Below are 23902 nucleotides of genomic sequence, written 5' to 3' on the forward strand. Positions count from 1 at the left end.
GTCGCCTATTAATCCCTCCCTCTGGAATTCACTGCAGTTCATTATTAGACAAAAGAACTGTATTTTTGAACAAAAAGACAATATCAGACAGCAATCTTCTCCCCCTCAGAGCCCTTCTGTAGTTTCCTACAAATTAGTGCAAACTTGATTGTTTGTTTAACACCCTTAGGCTTAAAGTAAGGCAATCTTGCTGGAGTGGGTTACTACACCTTTAATCCTAGTACATTAAACAATAAATGTTGAAACTATTCTTTTGAATGTACTTATCAGAAGGAAATGCCTTGTTCCAGGTTACGTCAAATATTGAACCTTCAGTTCAGAAAATAGTCACGTGGGCCAAAACATTGCTAATAGGATCAAAAGGAAAAGCAAATGGTAGCAGGTACCTCTGTGCTCAATGAGGTGAGTGTAGCTGTTAAATGATTGTCTCTCAGAAAGTTTCTAGTGGCTGGTATTTCTCATATCTACTTGTTGCAATTCAAACAACATCAGAGAAATAAAACCCATCTCTGCCTCTCAGAATCCTCTACAATCTTTTTTTGACGGCAATTCTTCTGTAACGTAAACCCAGACATTTCTCGTAACCCCTCACAGATCCAGAGGCAGAAGGAATTTGCAAGGGAGAGATTTCCACCAAGGAGGGGGACGAATCCCTTCTGATGCAAACACGCTGCTCCACCTGGTGCCTCTCCAGCGACTGCCATGCCAGCAGCAGGGTGCAGGGACGGGGGCTGTCTCACAAGCAAACCATTTAGTGTTTTATAGATCAAAAGCAACATCTGAAATCCCACTCAGATACTGGTGAGAATCACAGATGATAGCTCAGGGTTATATATGTTATTTGTCCTGAGGGCTGTGAAATTCTAAACCAGCTTCAGTTTTGGGGTGGAGAATTGAAGCCACAGTGATTTTAAGTAATCTGTCCCAGGAATGACAGGAGGCAGTGGGTGATGGCAGTGATGCCTGTGTCTTTTACAAATTACCACAACCTTCTCACTCAGGGTTTTTCAATTAGTTCCCCACTGAAGCATACACATAAGGTCTTCAATCATTCACACAGTTACACCCTTCAGCTCAAATCCCCAAGTGATGCTAAAGCCCGCTGGGTCAGGCTTGCCACAGAGAAGGCTTAGGCTCCCCTGGAGCCTCTTTTCTGGAGAGCAGTAGTAGGGAGATCCAGGGAGGTGGTACTTTACTGACTCTAGTTTATTGCAAGACACTAGATGTAGCTGAGGTTTGGCCATCTCTTGCCACATTGTACCACCATTTTAAGTCTTCATTTGCCTTCCTTGGCTAATTGGGAGGGGTGGCATTAAGATCCTCAAAGATCTTGACTTGATCCTCACCCACTTGACTGGTGCCCAGGCTCACTGCCCTGATCTCACTGCTGAAGTCTATCCAGCGGTGCCCTGCCGAGACAGATGTGTCCAAAAATATGCCCAGAGAGGTCTCTCACAATGCGAGTGGCATTTAGCCAACTGCTTTGCTTTGCTGAGAGTGAAAGGTGGTAACTCTGCTTCTTTCCTGGAGTTGTGGGTCTGGTCCCTCTCTGAAGTTTGCGCTAAAGCCAGTGACTTCAGTGATGTGGGACAGGGTCTCTGGGACTGATACAGAGCACCAGCTCTCATCTATCATCATCTCTGGCTACACAATGGGAAACAGAGCCAGCTACAGACTTTAGCAGGTTAATTAAATAACAGACACTGTCAGGGGAGAAACAGGAACAGCCCTTCAGTTTGAAGAAATCCCCCTTTCTCGAGAGCCAGCCAAATACAAGGGAGGACAAAGACTGCCCTAACCGCATCCCCCAGCCGGGAGACAGGCACACCAGCTTGGGAAATGTGACCACTTCCCTCCTTGGCAGCAACTTGTGAGTTAATGAATTCCCTAGGTTTCAGGCAGTAGACTGCAAAAATGTGTCTAATACATCAAACACATACAACATCTGTGGAGAATTTCTTTTTCCTTTGATTTACAGTTTAAAAAAAGAACAACTTTGCAGTGACTAGAATAAATTCTAAACAATGAAAAAACAACTCATTCAATCTTTTGCAGAAAAAAGTCAATGAATTGCACAGAGAATATTAAAAATCCTGGTTTTATTATTTTATCACCATTTTGCCTTTATAGCTTACTAATAATTTATTGTGATAATTTTTAGAATAAGAACAATCTCTCCTCATCTGCTGGACCGTTACATCAAATCCAGTTTGGAGTTCAGAGTCTTCAGAACATTTCACAAAAAATAAGTACTGAAACTTCAGTGAGCGACAGAGTGATATTAAAAAAACATTTCTGATGCTTAAACCCCAAAGTTTTATACTGAACAGATGAACATAAAAATCATAAAAATGCAAAAAATGGAGCAATGCAATTGATACTAAGAACTCACTAAATTAAGGATAAAGAATTTTATTTCCCCCTCTTGCTTCCAGTCTTTCTGCAGTCCCCTGCTATGGAAGGCAAACTCCTCCCTTCTCTTCCATCCCCTCTCCAACCTGGCAAGCTGCTTTCCCAGACTGAATGTTTGCCCTATACAAATCTAAGAACAAATGTGAAACAAGATTCTCTGCAAAAAATATAATTAATGCAAGACAACCCTGATTATATAGCAGCTCTCAGAAACTATCCTGTATGTACCTCAGACAGCTTCAAAGACAGAGCATGCCTTCCTTCAAGGTGCTTGGCTCAGGTCAGCACTGTTCTCCAGGCATCCCCTGGCACGTCCTGTTGATCAGTGCAACTATATACATTCAAGTCTCGTATTTTCAAAAAGTAACAATCTTAAGGTAAAGTTTTACGGTCTGTCTATGTAAAACACTATAAACACCTTGGCAAATAATCAAGTATTTCCATGTCACTTATTTAACACTGAAATGTTCAAAGGTTTGTGACAGCTGCACATCCACAGCTCTAGAACTGCTACATATAAAGATGCCGTTAGCATCTCTCTGAACTCCTTTTCCCTTGTTTTTTACAGTGTGCACTCATCATACTGACGTGTTTCAGACATCTGCACTTTCTAGATTCTCCATCCCCTAAAATTTCTGAGGATTTAGAAGTCCCAGCATAATCGTTCAAATCCCAGACATGCTTTGTACCTGCCAATAACACTGCTAGGAGAGGAACTAGACAGGCTCAGTCCCTCTCAAGATTTAACTCAGCATCTGTTTTTATTGTGTAAACTTTGAAAAATACACTTAGCCCTATTCAATGCACTATTTATAGTCACTGAATCAAAGAACTTGTATGTGAAGAGGTAGATTTCAAGAGATAGATTAAATGCAAGAAATCCAGTGATAGACAAATCTTACTGAATGGAAAATCTTACATAAAGTCAGATGACAAATACATAGCTTCAATCTTCACATGTGGAAAATTATTTTGTTGATAATTAGAATCACCAGTAGGGATGTAGCAGCTAATGCAGGGAAATGTTTTCCCTGTTTTTTAAGGTGGCATACAGGAAGGTGAATGAGATGTGAAGATGTTGTTTTAGGTGGTCCATAAATGGCCAAATGCAAGTGCAGTTCCTGAACTCATTATTACTTTCACCTTGGTGTGTAGCTTCCCCAACAGGGGAGGAAGAGAGATGCAGTAAAATTCACATCCTTTTCTACTTTCTGAGAAATGTGGATCTGTAATAGTCTTGACTTACACATGGTAACCACGTGATGTTCCTTATTAGAACATGACATGTCCTCCTTACATATCCTTCTTAGAAAACAGTTTCCTAAAACAGAACATTATACAAGTAATTCATCTGCATATCAAGGTCCTTGGCAAATACTTCATTGAGGCTAAGTCTCAATAGACTTTCAGGCACTGAACCACAGAATCACAGACTCACTGAGGTTGGAAAAGACCTGTAAGATCATCAAGTCCAACCATCAACCCAACACCACCATGCCCACTAAACCATGTCCTGCAATGCCTCATCCACACGTTCCTTGAACACCTCCAGGGAGGGTGACTCCACCGCTTCCCTGGGCAGCTTATTCCAGTCTCTCACCACTCTCTCAGTAAAGAATTTTTTCCTAATATCCAGCCTAAACCTCCCCTGGAGAACTTGAGGCCATTTCCTCTTGTCCTATCACTAGTCACTTGGGAGAAGAGACCAACACCCACCTCTCTGCAACCCCCTTTCAGGTAATTGTAGAGAGCGATAAGGTCTCCCCTCAGCCTCCTCTTCTCCAGACTGAACAACCCCAGTTCCCTCAGACGCTCCTCATCAGACTTGTGCTCCAGACCCCTCACCAGCTTCGTCGCCCTTCTCTGGACACGCTCCAGCACCTCAATGTCCTTCTTGTAGTGAGGAGCCCAAAACTGAACACAGGATTTGAGGTGCGGCCTCACCAGCGCCGAGTACAGGGGGACGATCACCTCCCTACTCCTGCTGGCCACACTGTTTCTGATACAGGCCAGGATGCCGTTGGCCTTCTTGGCCACCTGGGCACACTGCTGGCTCATCTTCAGCCACCTGTCAATCAACACCCCCAGGTCCTTTTCTGCAGGGCAGCTTTCCAGCCACTCGTCCCCAAGCCTGTAGCATTGCATGGGGTTGTTGTGACCCAAGTGCAGGACCCGGCACTTGGCCTTCTTGAACCTCATACAACTGGCCTGGGCCCATCGATCCAGCCTGTCCAGATCCCTCTGCAGAGCCTTCCTTCCCTCGAGCAGATCAACACTCCTGCCCAACTTGATGTTGTCTGCAAACTTGCTGAGGGAGCACTCAATCCCCTCATCCAGATCTTCAATAAATATATTAAAGAAGACCGGCCCCAAAAATGAGTCCTGGGGGAACACCACTTGTGACCGACCACCAACTGGATTTCACACCATTCACCACGACTCTCTGGGCTCGACCAGCCAGTCAATTTTTTACCCAACGAAGAGTGCACCTGTTTAAGTGTTGTGTTAAAGGGCAAGGCAATTTGGCAGAAAAACCCGCTTGCGTTCCAGCTTGTCCTCAGATATCAGAGGGGCTGGGGGCAGCTAGGCTTAGATTCTGAGTGATGCCCAATTCTCTGTGTTACAAGTCCGGTCGCGTTCAAACTATTGAACTCTCACGATTACTGATACATTCATAACACCTTACACTTTCAACTTTGTCGCATTCCATGAACTAGCACAGCCACACTTAAGGGATTTGGTGGCGTTCAATGAGAACTCTCACAGCTAGATTAGTGAATAGTGCAGTTTATTGAAACAACAGATACACAAGCTCTTTTGGATTGATGGTGATAAAATTACTGCTTGCAAAGCATGTGCAAATACCAAGAATATGAATAATATAGCCTGGCTACAAATGTGTTAAGTTATAAAGCAACTCTATAGAGATTTCTAAGTTTCCCGGGGAAGCACTCGGTATAACCAAGTGTTCGAATCTTACCAAAAGGCATCCCTGTGGGGGGGAAGAGAGGCTCAGCCCTTTGACTGATCCCAGGTGTCAGAGGTGGTCTGCGATGGTATCTTCCCTGGCATCCCTCCTCTCTTAAGCCATTTTTATATTACTTATCCTTACAGGTGGAGCTTGAGTGACTCTAGTCTTACATACCTCTATTGTAATTGGTGTAAAAGGTTCTCGTTCTGCTTTTAAAGGTATAGGCTAAGAAAAATCCAGAGCGCAAGCTCAGTGAGGGGTGGTTACACCTTGGAAGTGGGTGGCTTTGGGATGGAGGTGTGTTTTTTGGTATTATAATGAGATTGTAATGAGCAAAGTTCACCCAAAGGATAGTATTTTGTCAAAAAGTTTTTTCCTCATCCTTAGTGACAATGTTCCCTCCCGCATCCAGTAAAGGATGGAGATTCTCCTTGGCTCTCTTTTTGTTGTTAATGTATTTGTAAAAACATCTTTTGTTATCCCTTACAACCATGGCCAGATTGAGCTCTAGCTGGGCTTTTGCCTTTCTATCTCCCTCTCTGCATGACCTAACGAGATCCTTGTACTCTTCTTCCATTGCCTGCTCCTTCTTCCAAAGGTGATAAACTCTCCTTTTTTTCCTGAGTCCCAGCAAAAGCTCCCCGTTCAGTCAGGCCCGTCGTCTTCCCCGCCGGCTCTTCTTATGGCACATGGGGACTGCCTGCTCCTGACCCTTTAAGATTTCCTTCTTGAAGAACCTCCAGCCTTCCTGGACCCCTTTGCCCTTCAGGACCGTCTCCCAAGGGACCCTCTCAACCACTGTCCTGAACAGGCCAAAGTCTGCCCTCTGGAAGTCCATCGTAGTGTTTTTGCTGACCGTCCTCCTTACTTCACCAAGAATTGAAAACTCTATCATTTCATGGTTGCTAAGCCCAAGACGGTCTCTGACCACCACTTCTCCCACCAGACCTTCTCTGTTTGTAAACAGTAGGTCAAGCAGGGACCCTCCCCTGGTAGGCTCGCTTACCAGCTGTGTCAGGAAGTTATCTTCCACACACCGCAGGAACCTCCTAAACTGTGTTATACTTCCAGCAGACATCTAGTAAGTTGAAGTCCCCCACAAGAACAAGGGCTTGCGATTGTGAGGCTTCTGCCAGTCGCTTGTAGAATGCTTTGTCCGCCTCTTCGTCCTGGTTGGGTGGTCTATAACAGACACCCAGCAGGATATCTGCCTTGTTAGCCTCCCCCCTCATCCTTACCCATAAGCACCTAACCTTGTCATCACAATTGTTTAGCTCTATACAATCAAAACACTCCCTAACATACAGAGCCACCCCACCGCCTCTCCTTCCTTGCCTATCCCTCCTGAAGAGCTGATAGCCATCCATTGCAGCACTCCAGTCATGCGAGTCGTCCCACCGTATTTCTGTGATGGCGACTACATCATAGCTGTCCTGCTGCACAATGGCTTCCAACTCCTCCTGTTTGCTGCCCATGCTGCAGGCATTGGAGTACATGCACTTGAGCTGGGCTATCGATTTTGCCCCCAACAGCAGCATGCCACCCCTAGGCTCATCTCTAGGCAGCCTGGTTTCATCCCCTTCCCCCTTTGAATCTAGTTTAAAGCCCTCTCGATGAGGCTTGTCAACTCATGAGCGAGAATCCTTTTCCCCCTTGGGGACAGTTGAACTCCATCTGCTGCCAGCAGGCCCAGTGCCGTGTAAACCGCCCCATGGTCAAAAAACCCAAAAATCTGCCAACGGCACCATCCTCTGAGCCATGTGTTAACCAGGTCCGTTTTCCTGTTCCTTTCAGTGTTCCTCTCTGCCACTGAAGGGATTGAGGAAAACACCACCTGTGCTCCCGATCCCTCAACCAGTCGCCCCAGTGCTCTGAAGTCCCTCTTGATCACTTTTAGGCTTCTTTGAGCAACCTCATCACTGCCAACTTGCAAAACCACCAGCGGGTAGTAATCAGTGGGCCGTAGCAGAGCAGGGAGTTTCCTAGTGACCTCTCTCACCCGGGCCCCAGGGAGGCAGCAGACTTCCCTGTGGGTTGGGTCTGGTCGGCATATGATATCCCCTCAGGAGGAAATCACCTACGACAATTACCCTCCTTTTTGTCTTAATAGAGGTAGTCGTAATGTGTGGGGCTGACTGACTCACCCTAGGCAACCCCCTGGATGGACTTTCATCTATATCCTCATTAGCCTGGTACCTAATGGTACCGGATGGTAGGTAGTCTACCATTTCCTATCTATTATATGAATTGAGTATGACAGTAAAGGAGAGGGTTAATGTTAAATACAGGTGTAAAATGAATGAATACATTCTGATTTTGCTGCCTCTAAACTGATTATCTGCTGCATGCTTCCATTTTCAAAGTTATGCATAAGAGTGACAGCAAAATGCCAAACATAAAATATTGATGAAAAACCAAGAAAATAAAGCTGTAAATGCCAAATCATTCCAGGATCTTCCAGAAAGTAATCATTCCTGATTAGTAGATAATAAATTTAAGTCAGAAACAGATACCTTCAAATTAGATTTTGCATTACGTAAAAATGAAGTACCTTGTCCTAGGAACAGCCTTTTCCCTCAGGAAACAGAGCTGGGGACCTATGTTCTCCACCCGGGCTCTAGCATCTCGAAAGGTGATCCGTAAACCCACAAGCTGAGCATGGTTCTGCCTGGTGTTACGGAGCACGGAGTGATGCAAACGGGACTGTGCCAGAATACACCTTCTGTGCTGAAACCCATGCTAAAGCAGCCGAACCAGAGGTGCAGTTAGCTTCTCCCAAGCAGCACCAGGGACCTGTTCTGAGAGGGGATGTAGGACAATTCTTTTTTTTTTAAATGGTGAGATGCTGGTAGCCACATATTTTATAATAATCTATCGTTTAAAGCAATCACTTTGGCAGAGAGCTTACACCCATAGTCTCTTCTTCCCAGAAGCACATCCTCTCTATGAAGTTGAAGATTAATCGTGTATAGAGGTACCCCCACTCTCCTGTTGTGTATAAGACCGCACTCCTCAGATGCAAGAGTGCTGGGAGAAGTGACATAGCTTGGTGGCTACTAACAAGGAGCCTGGCTTTTTAGTGAAGTCCCTGTAGGACAGGTCTCCAGGACCACCGCAGAACCAGGGTTCTCCTGCAAGTTAAGAGAAAGCCTCTCCACATCATTTGGGGAGCAACAGAGGCTGTGGCACAGCTGGGCAGGTAGCTGGCAAGACCTGAATTCACAGAAATCCAAGTGCAGGCCCTAAGGAAGTTTTTAGGCTAAAATCTATTCACTGAATGTATATAGACACCAAATGCATTTTACAGCTCCTGGAGCTGCAGCTTTCAGACCATGTCTTCAGAGCTAGGCACCTCCCTTTGTCCTAGGTCTCTTTGGACTTTTAAAGGACCTTTTTGATCCTTACCTGTAAACACATGTAAAAATTAAATATGTGGTTTTCCTGAATGCTATAGCGAGTGAAATAACGGTTTATTTTTAGTTACTGGAAGAATATTTCAGCAACATCCTTAAACTGTTATGAACCCCTTTCAGGACTCTGAAATGTAAGTCTTAAAATTCTGAGGAGAACTAGTGGTAGGAAGAAAATTGAGTTTCTTTCTGGTTTGGTTTTTTTTTTTAAATATATGTTTAAGAAAAACATCTGTAGACTGTGTTAAAAAGGACTGTTGGGAGTAAAGAAATATCTGGAGCTGATAACTATCATTTCTTAAACTTGAATACAAATGTACAATTATGAGCTCATGCAGTTTCTACTCAAGCAAGTAGCCAGTTAAAGGCAACTGAATTACCCATGCAAGCTCCTTTCAAAGTGAGTAAAGGCGCAGAATCTGTCCCTAAGTGAACTGCCCGCACCTAGCTAAAATATGCTGTTGCTGATTGATTTTTGGGGGATGATTTCATTTTGCTTCACAGGAAAAACACATCTCGTTTGATAGAATGTAACAGCCTGCTAAAGCACTTGGTGGCCCTTGTGATCAATTAAGGGTCAGGATGGTTTGATAAATTATTAAATAGTATGACGAAAGAAAAGACCAGCAGCCATCAGATACATTCTTCCAGCCAGCAGTATATTACCTTTATCTTTCTTGAAGTCATGTGTTTATTTCACTACTACTTTTACTGCTTCATTATTAAATAATAGATCCTTTCGGCATATGCACTGCTGGGGAAAATATAATCCACAGGTTAATAAGAACAGTAGAAAAGGAATGGATAAGTGTATAACAACTTAATAAAGTCTGTCACTAAAATCCATAACTCCTTTTGTGGTCAGGAGCCAACTAGAGCCTGAATACAGCGATCTGATTCCTGGGTGGGGGGTACCACCGTGCTGAAGTGGCTCAGACTTGGGACAAAGTATAAGGGGTTTATAACGTTTTGCCACATATATGAAATATAAATGTGTTTTCTTCATAGTTCTGAAAACAACAATTTATTGCAAGTTCACATTTGAATTACATTCACAATTTGGAATCCAGGTATGAAGCAGATCAGGTTAGGGCATTTAAGTGCTAACAAGCAGTGCTTTATGTTCCCATTTTTGAATACTTACTGAAGCAAGCACTTCTCTAGAAACACAGGTTGGCAGGAATAAAATCCTAATGTAGAGATTTACGAAAATTTGTTCTGAAAGAGAGAATATTTTTTTGCTTAATCTCTCTTTTAACGTTCTACTTTTAAGGGATTGTTAATCAAAACTTTTGAGCAGCCTTTTGTTAGAACCCACTTAGGGGTATAATTTCATCTCAGGGATTTATGAGTGCCGGTCTCATTAAATCTAACAGGAGTTACACATATGGAAATTGTGGTGCATGGGGAGGAGAATATCCCCTTTCATTTGCATAATTCCCCGAGACACTGAATGAGCCCCTTGTGTAATGTGCGATATGGCTGCGTGAGTCAGGGGGGCGGGGGTGGTTGGTTGGTGGTGGTTTTAGGGTGGCCATTGACAAGAAGGATGAGAGGACAATTTACAGCTGAAGTCTAAGTGCTGCATAGAGAGCAACACAATACTAAGTGCTCTAAGGCAAGTAGCTTTAGTAACAGTAAACAGGGACCAGCAGTAATATAAATAGAAAATGCTAATAAGCTACTGTGTTGCTGAAGTACAGAAGAAGAAAAAAATGTCTTTTCAAAGGCTTGAGCCAAAATCTATTTTAAATGTTTTCCTAACAGCCCCAGAATGTTTTATAATAGCAACTTTTATATTTTTCTTTATAGAAACCTGCTGGGCTGATACCATCATTCTGTACTAGCTCTTCATAGGTTGATTTTAGCAATGTATTCCAGTTTACTCTCTTGCAGAAAAGCAGCTGTCCCTGGTTTGCACTCACTTTTGGGTGGTTTTTTTACTGTTATTGTATTTGGCTGGTGAGTGTCTCATCCATATGAGCAACTCCTGTAAAACTTCCCAAAAATGTCACATTGTTCTGAATCTTTCCACTTCACAAACCTTAATATGTGTCCCAGGAGCCAAACATCAGACACACTGCTTGATAGGTTTTGTACCGGTGACAAATGTGACAAAGGACCACCCCGTTATCATGCCAGACATCTGCTCTCACCAGACTCATTGTCAGGGCCAGCAGTAACCACATCCTTCTCCTTACGGCAGTGACAATTCACCAAGGCAGCACTGGAGCCCCTGGAATTGCCCTGAATTTTCTTTGGTAGAGGTGAAACTGCAAAGCAGCAGTCTTAACTGACAAAACCATGCTGACCTGCCCACTTAAACGGAGCCATGAACCAACCAAACCTCCCTGCTTACCGGCGCAAGTAACATCAAATGAAACACTGCTGTGCAGTGACTAGAAAACAACTACACAGCCCAGTAAAAATGTAACTGCCCAATACTCATCTATAACACACGTACATCCTGATTAGATCTATAATGCATCCTTTCCAAGGCAGTAGCTTCCAAAAAACAATTTTTTAACTCATCTTCACCCCAGACTCTAGCTGTGCTGGGCTTAGTGGTTCGCATACTGACAACACCCCTTCTTTGGCTATACTGGCACTGGTGACACGTCGTGATAGCCTGTTTGCTCTTCTGTAGCCTTGTATGACTAATTGGGATAATGGCTTCAAGGCTTTACCTACAAAACCCCAAGACTCTCTTTAATTTATTTTAAATGAACTTAATGGTTTCTGGCAGCAGTCTGCCTTGTAACGCATTTCCTCTTATTTTGATCCTTTGCCCGCAGACATATTTTGCATTTGCCCACATTGCCGTCACTGCCTCAGTCACTGAAGGATGCGCTCAGTGCCTGGTATCTTCCTTGCACTTGCACTGTCCCTAATTACACTTTATGTCTCTTTTATCGACATTATTGGAGAACTCTGATGTTTTAAAATTGATAGTTTCCTCCAAAGCCAATTAAGTCAGTCAAATCAATCAATAAGGAAAACTATATAATGAAACCAGAGGGACTTCCATGAAAGTCTTTTTCCGGATGGAGTATTCATCATTGACAGACATCTCTTCCTGTTTTGGAGTGATGTTGTTATGCAAGTTATTCTGTCACATTCCCCAATTCCTTATCTCAGATGATCTGAAAGTCAGCTTGAAACCATGTATTGTGTACAGAAGCCACCGTGTGTGCTTCACCAGCGCCAGCTGAAACATCTCCATGGAACTGGAGACAGGAGGCAGCTTCTATCCAGAGGAGCAGTCTTGGAGGTGGCCCGGGTCTCATGAGTCCCTCCCCATGGCTTGGCTTAACAGCAGCCTCAGTGATGCCCATGTTCGGATGAGCTCGGTAAGGCCTCCTACAGCCCCACGTCCCCTTGCTGGGACACTGAAGTGACCTGCAGTATGGCCAGTCCCACAGCCTCTGGGGGAATTTTGGGGCAGCAGTGTCTCATAAAAGCCTTTCCTATCTGCTCAGGAAAGACTGCATGAAGGAGCTACACGTCTGCGAGGGAAAAGCCAGCTGTGGCAATGACAGAATATGGTTTTATCTTCATACATTTAAACATGGCCAACCACTACAACGTGCAATTTGTAAACACTACTTACAGTGTCTGTAACACTGTGTGCAGGAGTGAAGACGTTTGCATTTTTTTCAGCAGTTGACGCCAGTGACACAGGAGCACTGGTTTGCCTTTTTGAGAGTTGAGGAAAAAGTTACAAATTCCTCAGGATTCATAAATATGAAAACTAGAACTGTAAGTAAAGCTGCTCAGTGGGCACCGTGGTCATTCTCAGCCTCTGCAAACGGACGAAGGGAGCTGAGAAACCACTGAACAAGTTGGTGGGAGAGGTAAGGGAGAAGCGGGGAAGGAAAAATCGTTTTGTGGGTTGAATGGAGGAATTTCAATTAAAATTGTCAATCTCCAGGAGTTCTTTTTTTGAAACTATGCTGAGATTCAACACCTCTGGCTAAAACCCACCAGTATCTCTGTCCGGATCACATTAGTGGTGGAAGGAAGCACAGTCCTGTACATCGCCTGTATGCTCCACAGTTGTTCTGATGTATCAAGATAAAACCTGCTGGATTTGCCTCCTCTCTAACCACAAATCTATTACATTTACAGCTTTTATAGCATAGGATAGCAAACTGGGGATGCTCTGGCTGGCAGGCCAGCAGTGGTGGCAAGGCTTTAGGCCTGGGCTAAAGCATCCTGTGAGGGTGAGCGTGTGCTCAGGCGGGTGCTGTGTACCAACGGCAAGATGGGGTACAGGGGGGGGGACCCGGAGGTGACAGCCAGTGTGGCTGTGACAGGGGGCTGAGACCCGCATCGGCCACCAGTGCCCGACTGACCCCCGTGAGGGTGATACCCCGGCCATGCAGTGCCACCTCGCTGTCACCAGGAAGGTGCACGGGGGGAACAGAGGCAGAAGTTTTGATATTCAGGTGCTCTGTAAAGCTGGAGTTTGAAAATCAAAGTGTTTCCCTGTTACACACTTCTCACACTTCCTTTCATCACCAAAGCAGAAATATCAGCTGTTATTTGAAGACTTCCGTGGCATTTTTGGCAAAAAAGAAAAATTCCTTTTCTACAAACACCCAAACAGTTGCTTTAATTCTTTATGCATCTTTAACATCTTTTTTTATGATTATTACAGGACAAAACAGAAAACTGGAACTTGATCACTGCAAAGTCTGGCAGCTATTCCCTTCCCCTTGTGAAATGGGCAATAGTTTACTTTGCCTCCTGTTCTATCTTAAACACTGCAATGACCCCACTCCATGCTGCATCTCCCCCACTAATCAGCAACGGACTATAATGTTGAGAGTATTTCACTAAGCAGTTACTAAAGAGAAGAGCAGCGTGCCCAGCAGTCTGAATTTCTGCCCCCGAAAGCAGAATGGTGCCCATGAAGAAGAAAACTCCTCAGAAAACACGTTACAAGATAAAAAACACGAACAGCAGCAAAACTTTCAGGAAACAAAACCTAAATACCGAACTTTACACACTAAAATAAGCAAGAATAATCACAACCAACAAGCCCAGAGGGAGAGCAAATCATTTTACTCATTCATTTCCATATTACTACTTTTAACTCTAGTGAGAAAAAATCACTCATGAGAAAAAATCTGGTGCAATGCCCCCCAGCCATATGGTATATATTAAGACATACATACCACACACAGAAAATTGTAACACCGCACTTTTATTTCTATCTGACAACACATACTGTCAGTTGAGAGTCACAAGAAAGCAGAGAAGGAAGTAATTCTGCATTTCATTCCTTTGCCTGAAACTTGCTTCTTCTAGACAAAACATTATCAGTCCCAAATATGCAAGAGCACTTCCAGATGAGATATAAGAAAGGCAAATATAAGCAAGCTACCAAGAACAGTAACCCTCTTGTAAACTATCAGTCAATGTAAACAGTAATTTGGGGGAAAAAGACTGCTGTTACTGAAGTCTTTGTCCTCGAAAGAGCACTTTATGACTAAATCTTAAAGGCTAATCTTGTGCAGTCATTTCATGTTCAATATAGGATCTTAAAATATTATCCTGGAAGCGCTGTAATGAAGCTGCTGTTGGGTCGGCGCAGCAGCAGGGCTGAGCCGTATCTCCCAGACCAGCGCACGCCGCTCCGTGGACGGGGGCGACCTGCAGCCCCCTCTGTGGTTGGTGTCCTATGCACTTATGGGGGAAAAAAAATTGAAACAGAAACATTATTCACATCTGAAGTCTAGTCAATGTTCATGTGATAGCAGCTAATGCCACAATGTGTGCAAAAATTAAGTGTGCTATAGAAATAGGGTGCAGGTGGCTTCCACTACATAACCTCCAAACCGACTCACAGCTTTGCTGGAAAGAAAGCTTTACCTAGAGCTATGGCAGTATGAGGACAAAACCAAGCAAATGATCACCCATAAGAAGTCTGAGTTGCATTTCGGGATCTGGGACAGAAGTGGGAAAAAATATTTGGGCTCCAGGTTGTGACATGCGGGTGGTGAGTGGGAGTAGAGCATCCCGGGTACTCCTCCTGCTGCTGTGGGTCTTCAAACTAGATGCTTGAATTTAATCTTAAAACTTGCTTGATTCAGTTCCATTAATGAACACTTAGCTGAAAGCTTGCCTCTCCGAGCAAACAACCCCCACTGTGACTGTAGTAGGATAAATGTTCCAAGATTTTACTGCTGTTTTAAAAAGTGTTTAAAAAATAGAATAAGTCAAAGTAACACCCAAGGGACTTACACTAGGGAGCAGCATTCCAATTAACATATAAAAAGAAGGCTAAAAATACGAAGATCAAAACATGGCTTTGGTTTTTGACCTGCTAATACACCCTTAACGAGTAAAATATCTCAAAGAGCTGCAGCCCTACAGTGAAGTTCCCCCCTTCATTGTTGTTTTGCAATACAATGAAGTCAATAGGGAAAGTGTGTGTATCACAAAGGGGGAAATTTGACTTTCCATCTCTAGGTCTCAACTACATTTTTTCTTGTTCAAGGCAGATTAGCAGTTCAGAAAATGAACAGGTTTCCTAATTCACATTAATCTCAGCCCTGCTATGTATGCTAATTGAGATGTTTTCTTGCTAGGACTTCCAGGTACTTTGCAGTTGTAACTTTGCTGTCTCACACTGTAACATCAGCTCTCACAAATATCAGCCCTTCTCCACATGTCCATGTTCTCTGTTCTGATACTGATGCTTTTCTTGGAAGGCATCTTTTAATTTATGAATGGAGTTAGTGCTTCTGGATCTTGTTCCTCATTGGTAGAGAAACTAGTATATAAGAGGATATTCCTGGTAAATAATATGCTTGCCAACTGATCTACAAATATGGGCCAAACATGTCAGGTAGTTTGATCTGGAAAAATGGGGGAGCCTAAAGCTAGCTAACAGAATGTTATTTAGTGCAGTGGCCAAATCATCATTGAGGAAAGAGATTGTATTGAATAAACTGCTTCTTGGGTAGATTGAAGCCTACATTCATGCAAGTGACTCCAAATGGCAACAGAGCCATTCTAGATGAGGCTGAAGAAAGCATCGCAGTGGCCTCCTGGGGAAGCTGCTCTGTGTCTACAAGCGAGCAAAGACAGGGAGGAGTGGGCAATGCCCCTGTGTCCCTCTTCCCCAAAAAATATTCATGGTAGAATATTTGTGATGACTAATTGTGGCTGTAATGAATTTGATATACTCCATGCTTATAACTCCATGCCTGGTCTTTATTTTGCAGTTTATCTCAGTGAATCACCATATCTCACTTTGAAACAATTTCCATAATAAGTTTTCCGTCTATTTTTCATGTAAATATTTTGAAATACCAGCAGTGCACAACTAGAGCTGCAGGTTGTCCTGGCAATATATCAAAAGCTCAAGGGCTGCCGATACTCTGCATAGAGGTGTATACGGGATTTTTTTTCAGAGGTACATGCAGATTATTATTACTTACATAGCTCTATGCAGTGTAGTACAGAGTACAGATAGCACTTTGGAAATTGCATCTAAGCTTCAAATAGATAGCCATATTTTGATAGCCATAGAGAAATAATAATAATGGAAAGACCAAAAACATGCAATATTATCTTCCAACTTTTGGATGCTTCTTTTTCCCTTGTTCCTTCTTAAATGATACATTTAAGAGATTTTTTAAAATACAAAATAAAGGAAATAAAACATGTTCTTACATGCAAACACACAGCCCCTCACACTGTGCAACCTAAGCCCAGATCCGTCCAACCCATATCGGCAACTTATACCACTTGAACTAACTATCTTACCATTAAGTTTGGCTATGCTGAAATCAGTTCTCTGAATAATTAGACTCACATGAGCATCTCCAAATTAGCTTTCAGCTGCTTAAGTCAGCTACCAGTGAGAATATATAAAGTCGTAAAACTTTTATAAAAACTGAGCAAACACTTGGGCAGTTAGCCCCTGATAACTCCCACGGGTATGGCCCAGACCAGTTGAACCTATAGTTTAGATGCTTAATGAGCCAGTCCTCACACAGTAAATAGTTACGCTCCTTTTATAAACAACATGGAGAGATAGCTGCCTGTGATGAGCTCCACAGAAGGCTAGCTGTAACTTATGTCCATTCAGTTGCACAAAAATTTCAAGCATTGTTCAATAATAAGGATTATGGAGCACAAAAAATTAATATATGCAACAAAAAGAGATCGTGATTCACCTTAGCTAGCCTTACAATACTGCTATTTCAAAGAAAATGAAGGAAAGAAATCTTTTTGTTGCTAGCAGGCACCTTTTTTTGCACTGACTGTCAAAACAAAGACTCTTGTTAGAGATCACAGTCTATGAGCCAAAACAAATTCTCAGTATTCACTGCAGATGTGGCATTCAGAGATTTTAAATGTTTTTATAATTAATTCTACTCTGTGCAAATGGCATTTTTCAGAGACGTATAATGTGGGTGGATTGTTTTAGGAGAACCGTACCATTAGGGATAGTTACCTCAGTAAATTTAATTTACTTTTTGAAGTAGGAAAAAAGTAAGAGTTACTGAAAGATTGTTTAAAGAACACTAAGGACAGCAAAAAAAGGCTGAATTGAAGAGAGGTCATGATAAATCTCTGAAAAGTAGTGGTGAGGCAGATTTTTTTGGTGCTCTCTCTGGGGTGCTTTGAAATCATTAAGGTAACAGAAGATTCTGTATTAGTACAGGAAAGTTGAAAATAATATTCAAGACAAATATCTTATGAAACAAACAAATCTTTGCTGCTGAAGTGGATCATTTTAATGTGATGCATTATTCATAAAAATGAATGTATGGCTATATTCAAAGCTGAGCCTGAAATACCTCAGAGCACCTGGACAAAAAAGTAATAGTTAAGTAACTACATCTCTACAAATACAGTTGTAGATATAAGTGTGCTTCATATCAGTATAGGTCTTCTTACAGGGAAAATTAATAAGCTAGTGCAGTATAAGGTATCTTTATCCTGTTAGAATTGGATCTCTGCTAGAGAATATATCAGTTTGATCACAGCTCCCTTCCTAGAGCTCCTGTTGTTACATCAGTACAATATTTTTGTGCATAAAATATGTCTTAAAATCCAGTATATCATAGAAAACGTTATTTTAGAGTTTCTGAGAATTCTGTTCAGATGAGATTTCCTGAAGGAAAGCCTTTCTTTGGTCTGATGATCTTAACAGGAATAGCAGTACTTCTGCTTTGAGGCTTATGTTTTTCCCATAGAGCTTTACTGAGCTATGACGTGGTCATGCAGTTCTTCCCTAGAACTGCTCAAAGAAAGAACATCCCATTCTTCACTCCCTCCTGAAGGACCACCAATGGGTTGTGTCATATTAAATTAAAAAACGCAGTTATGCCATATTGCAGGACATTCCAGGAATCCCTATGTTGACCGTGAATTGAAGGCTAACTTACAAATTTTCACGCATTTTGTACAAACCATTCATTCTAATTCCCCCTAACCCAACATCTGAGTTCTTGGATTAATTTTTCACAAGGAAGAAGCAGATACACTTTGATTTGAACAGCTTCATCTCCATTAGTTCCTCTGTTCTCATGCTTACTTCTCCCTCACTCCCATTGCTTCAGCAAACCTCCTTGGCCTCAACCTCTCTGCCATCCCATTCTTCCTACTCTAGCTGTTTCTATGCTTTCTGTAGACCTTAAATATCCCTGTTCGGATTTGCTCTACAACCCATCCCTTCAACCTGTTTCCTAAAGTAGCTCTCAAATGACAGTCCTCACTAGAGAACTGCAGAACAGAGCTACCTTCACCTTCCTTCTTGAGAAGTAGACCCAAGAAAATATCAAACAGCTAATTCCAAAGCAAACCACCGGGGCTCATGAAATCCAGTGCACAGTGGTCAGGGGTTTCTCTATCACCAATCTACTCAGAATGGTGTGCTCATAAAATCCAAGAGCTCCTTTACATACCTGTCAAGTCCTCAAGCAACTTCTGGAACTAAAATGAACCACAAATAATGAAAGATACCCTTTCATTGCAATGAGCCATCACCAAAAGAGCACTCTTCTCTATATTGTGCAGCTATTTGGCTGAAAATGAAATCTGCAGACTTCCAGTTTGGTTCATGACAATTGTCGATTCCCTTTGTTTTATTCCCATCATTTGAAGGGCCTTGATGCTTTCAGCGACATCTAAACATAACTGGCCTATGTTGTAATTAAACTTTGATCAAATTTTTAATGGGATCTCGGAGGAAAACAGTATTTGACTAACATGTATTATTCTGCATGTATTAATCAAGTGAATTCTTGTTGAACCGCTTGAATTTCACATAATAACTAATCTTCCCCATTGTTAATTAGCAGAGCAGGAAAATGATGTAATCTGTTTTCACTGAAATAATACTTTTGTGTCCAGAATATTCTGAAACTTTTTATTTTAATTGTCAACTCCAATTCACTTAATTTCAGAATATAATTTTTAGCCTTTCCTGAGGCACTTTACTTAAAAATGCAATATCCCTATATCCAAAAACAGTCAAAAACAATATCAAACCATACATTTATGGCATTAAGTGCTTGAAACACTTAGGCCAGCTGTCCCTTATAAATCACCATTAAATAGCACTTTCGCGAGTATTGCGGTGAGTCAGCATTTTCATCAGTAATCTGTAAGCGGATCTGAAATCACCAACTGCGACACTTTCTGAATGATACAAACATTGGCCAAGTGGGAACAAATTCTGAATCAGGTTAGTCATATGGAATATGGTAAACAGAGTCTTTGGTAAACCGAGTCTGCCTTAAAACCAGAGCAAAGCAAAATGGAAACCCCACAGACCTGTAGGGATAAGAAATTGAGGCTACAAGAATACCTGTGGCTGGGGATCATATTTTTAGAAGGAAGCTGAAAATTGCTACAGTCTGGAGAAAAGCTAATATGCCTTATACCTTCTGCTTAGATATAAAAAAGATTCCTTACACTAAAAACTTAGTGTTCAATCTCTATAGGTTATAATTTATTTCTTGAAATTGACAAGTGATTTAATTTCAGTAGATAAGTATCCTAACATAAAAAAAATATCACCTAATAAAGGACTTTCAGGCACACCATAAAAGACATAGCAAGAACCAGCTCCTGGAAGCTCAAACAAGACACATCAAAATTAGAAATTAGGCACCTTTTTAAAGAGTATGATTAACAACTGGAAAAAAGTATACCAAGTGGATTCTTTGCCTCTTGTAGAAAGTGTAGGGTCATGCACTTCAGATAATAACAAGAATACTTTCAGCTATAAGCTAGAAATGACTGAGGAGAAAGCTCAAATCCACATTAGTCAATCACAGTCTGACAATGAGCTACTGATGTGAAAAAAGGCAAACACTGCCCTAGTATGTATCAGCTCAAATATTTCTAGTAATGATGGGGGAGTATTAGTACAGTACTGGTAAAGCATTGCTAAGACATCACTTCAATTATTGTGCGTAATTACAAACGCTTGTGTTCAAAAAAGATTAACTTAGGCTGGAGCAGCTGCAGAGAAGGACTACTAGGATGATGAGAAGAATGTAAAATATGTCATAAAAGGAGACAGAAAAAAACTTGTCTTCTTCAGAGAGAGGATGACTGCTATCGCTAAATATAACAGGGCTGTAAAGGAGCTGTTTAAGCCAAAGGACAATCATGGTATACGAACAAAGGGTGGAAACTGGACTTGAATAAATCTAGCGTAATTTAGATCCTTTTTAATCACTAGGCAAATGAAGCATTGAAACAATTTTGCAGCAGGAATTTGGGGGATAAATGACTCTAACCAGCTTTAAGACAGAGCTTAAATCCACAGACATTCAACCTACAGCATCATTGTCATGGCTCCTGCGGCACCGGGGACCAGAGCCAAACTGAAAGGTCCCCTTCTGGGGACAGTTCTCCAGCACCACAGGGGTCAGGTGTCAAAACAGGCCAACCACCCCCAAACTGCAGGGACTGCTGAAACAAGCATAGAGCTTATATTGTGATCAAGCCCTGAAGTTAATATCTTACTAACTTACATTCTCTCTCAAAAAAAGAAATTTATAACTTCTTAGAAGCAGCATAGTCTCCAGGCTGTCTGTCCATGTCAGAAATTCACTTTTAGAAACTTGCACTAATAATTCATTTATCTTTTTCAAAACAAAGCTCAAATTACAATGAAAATGTCATGGTTAAATGGACTCATACCAAGGTTCATATACAAATAGGTAGTATTTATATCAGGCTGCCAGAAATACGAATTACCTAGATATCAAACAAATATTCACCTGTTTCACAGGAGTAGGAAGCACTGCTTCAGCCACTAAAAGACAGGTTACCGTTTATAAACAGTAGTTCAACCTAATGTTGTCTGACTCGATTAAACAAATATTGCTGCAGGTACCTTTCTTGGTTGCACATGAAGTGGTGAAGTGGTGAAGCGGTGCTTTACTTTAATAGCAGTCTAACTGCAGTATGATCATATATTTTCCTCCAAAAAAACCTTAGTTTTTTAAAAAAGGTCATTTCATTACATTGGCTTCCTGAAACACTTGAGATTTATTATTTGTCTTCAGGGCACAAAAAATACAAAATCTGCTTATGAAGACTCTGAGCTATTTTCCCTTGATTAGAATAATTTTTAAACTGCTTATAGCTTCCTACTATGCTATTAGTTTTTGCTTTCTTGAATGCCATAGCTGCTTTAATTAGAATGATAGTTTCTCACTTTGTTATTCTGAACACTGTTGAACTATATTTAAAAAAAAAAAAAAAACACCATAAGAAACAAACTGCAAATAAAATGGATGAGGATTCAATGTTAAAGTTCAAGTTCCTCTGTGTTTAGAATTATTACTAAATTTTTTGTGAAACAAGATGTTTTGTTCCTGTGGCTTGTGGAACTCATGAAACTATGCCTATGATCATTTCCCCTGAAAATATCCACTTGACAGTATCCCATTTTTATCAGTTCCAGAGTTCATGTTTTTTCTCTAGTACAGCTACTCGCCTTCAAGATGTTTTGTTTTGTGACAAATAAAGTAGAGGGAATACTGTAAATTTTCTTTTGCTAGTAAAAGAAGGAGGAAAATTTTTCTCAACTAAAATAGACAATGAAAATAAAGAAACACAGTCTTGTGTTAGACTGTGATTCATGAAAATGAGCACTAGTTGAATGAGTTTTAAACATGTTTTGATATATGAGTGGGATTTTTTTAAATAACTTGCATTGTTGTTTGAAGCTATTTATATTTCATTTCACTCATTTACAAAGAAATATCTAGGATAAGCACAGAAGGCTCAAAATAAAGCATGCACAAGACTACAATAGGTAGGACTCAAGAACCTGGACCCTCTCACAACTGGTCAGCAGATGCCTCTGTTGGAAATTGCAAATTAATTCATTTCGAAATCATATGCTTTCCGAGTCATTCACTAGGGACTGGAATTCAGCCTTTAAATACACATGGGAAACCATCAAATGTGAGTCCATAAAACAACACATGAAAAGCCACTTGTCCTGGCAAGACTCTTCTACACCAGCTTTGGAGAAAGCACTTCAGAGGGTTTGCAATAGCACGAATTCCACAGCCAGCGTAAAAGTGGTAACCTTTCCTCCTTTTTCTTACCCTGTTCCAGCAAGGTGACATTAAATAGAATTTCACTTAAATTAATTTACTTATTAAATAAAAAAAGTTACTTCCTGTAATTTTTAAGCTATGCTTAACGAACACCATAGCTGCACTTCAGCTATTCCCAAGGCTGAAATATGAAGTGGTTTGTTACCAAAACCAGACAATACCCTAAGTCTCTGAAGGAGAAAAGCCAGGGTGGGACTCAGCTCCAGAGACAATGTGGACGTGCCTGCACATCTCGGCTCCTTGCAGCCAGTGGAGGTCTGATCAGCCCAGGACGTGGGAGACCCGTCTGCCTTAGGACACTAATTCCCTACATGTCACCAGCTATATCAACTGCACAGTGGTGTCTAATGACACCTAAGATGCTTGAGGTATCCGGAAGATACAAAACCTAATGGACACCCATGTCCTCCTCTGGCAGGTGCTGGAAGCTGAGTGATGGCTGAGGGAACCTTGACTTGCTCCAGGTGTCCAAGTATGGGCAGCTGAATCTGTCCCTAAACTGAGCATAAGGGGGCTGCAGTGGATATTCCTACTCTGAGATGTTTGAAAGTACATCCTGGCCCAGGTGGCATTTTTAAATCTCTTTAGGGTGACATTTTTGCTTGGGACTGTAATTAGGCAGTATCCACCTTCCTAAATACAAGGATGGAAGGGAAAAGATCAGGAATTCATACAAGCCCCAACATTTTCTTTTGCAAATGAATAGTTTATCTCAGAAGACAAAATTCTGTATTTCCTTCTTAAGTGTAAAAAACTGTATTTCAATAATTGCTTTACACTCAAATAAATCTAACTTACAACTATACCAAAATTCCCCAAGTAATTTTTCAAAACTGCACAATTTAAATCGCTATGTTTTACTGACAAATGTCAATGTTGTAAAGCTCGGTCACAGAAAAGCCAAAGAAAATTAGCCAGTTGTAAGCTGACCTTACCTCGTCTTTGGGGAAGGAATAGGAAGGGCTCTTACTGAAGAGTCAGAGTTTTGTTAGCATTTCACTTAAAGGATAAACACCATAGTCCATTTCTTCTGGCTGGTTTGTAAATTTATGCTCTGGATATTAATTAAAGTAAATTTACCAGATGGAAGTCCTCTGCTATGGGCCAGATACACTATGCCACTGACTTCTCTGTATTCAACTTTTAATATTCTCATAACCTACTTGAAGCAGACAGCTTTTTTCCTCGTGAACTATTACGCACGTCTAACAAACTTTATACATCTCTTATGATGACAGTCAAGATCTCAAAAGCTAGTTTTCTAAGGAACATCCCGATCAATTACATTTAAAATGCTTCATATGCTATTAAACCAAAATCCTATGTAACAAAGTATTCTACTTTACAAAGTCCCTCAGCCTCTGTGAGCCAATCTGTCCCACCCCTACGAGTTCACTGAATCTAGCTTTCTTCCATGTGAAGTGACTACAACTTCTTCCTTGAGCATATCTATGTAATGGCAAATTTACAAAGCTTCAGGAATGGTCCTGTTTAGC

The 23902-nt window shown here is 41.5% G+C and overlaps 1 protein-coding gene across 1 annotated transcript in view; it reads right to left on the reverse strand.

The window, feature by feature from the left end:
* Nucleotides 1-23902, reverse strand: part of RELN (reelin) — a 299237-nt gene that overhangs the window by 211108 nt on the left and 64227 nt on the right. The gene's annotated exons all lie outside the window — the stretch shown is intronic.

This window comes from Gavia stellata, chromosome 4, assembly GCF_030936135.1.
Source record: "Gavia stellata isolate bGavSte3 chromosome 4, bGavSte3.hap2, whole genome shotgun sequence".
Taxonomy (NCBI): domain Eukaryota; kingdom Metazoa; phylum Chordata; class Aves; order Gaviiformes; family Gaviidae; genus Gavia; species Gavia stellata.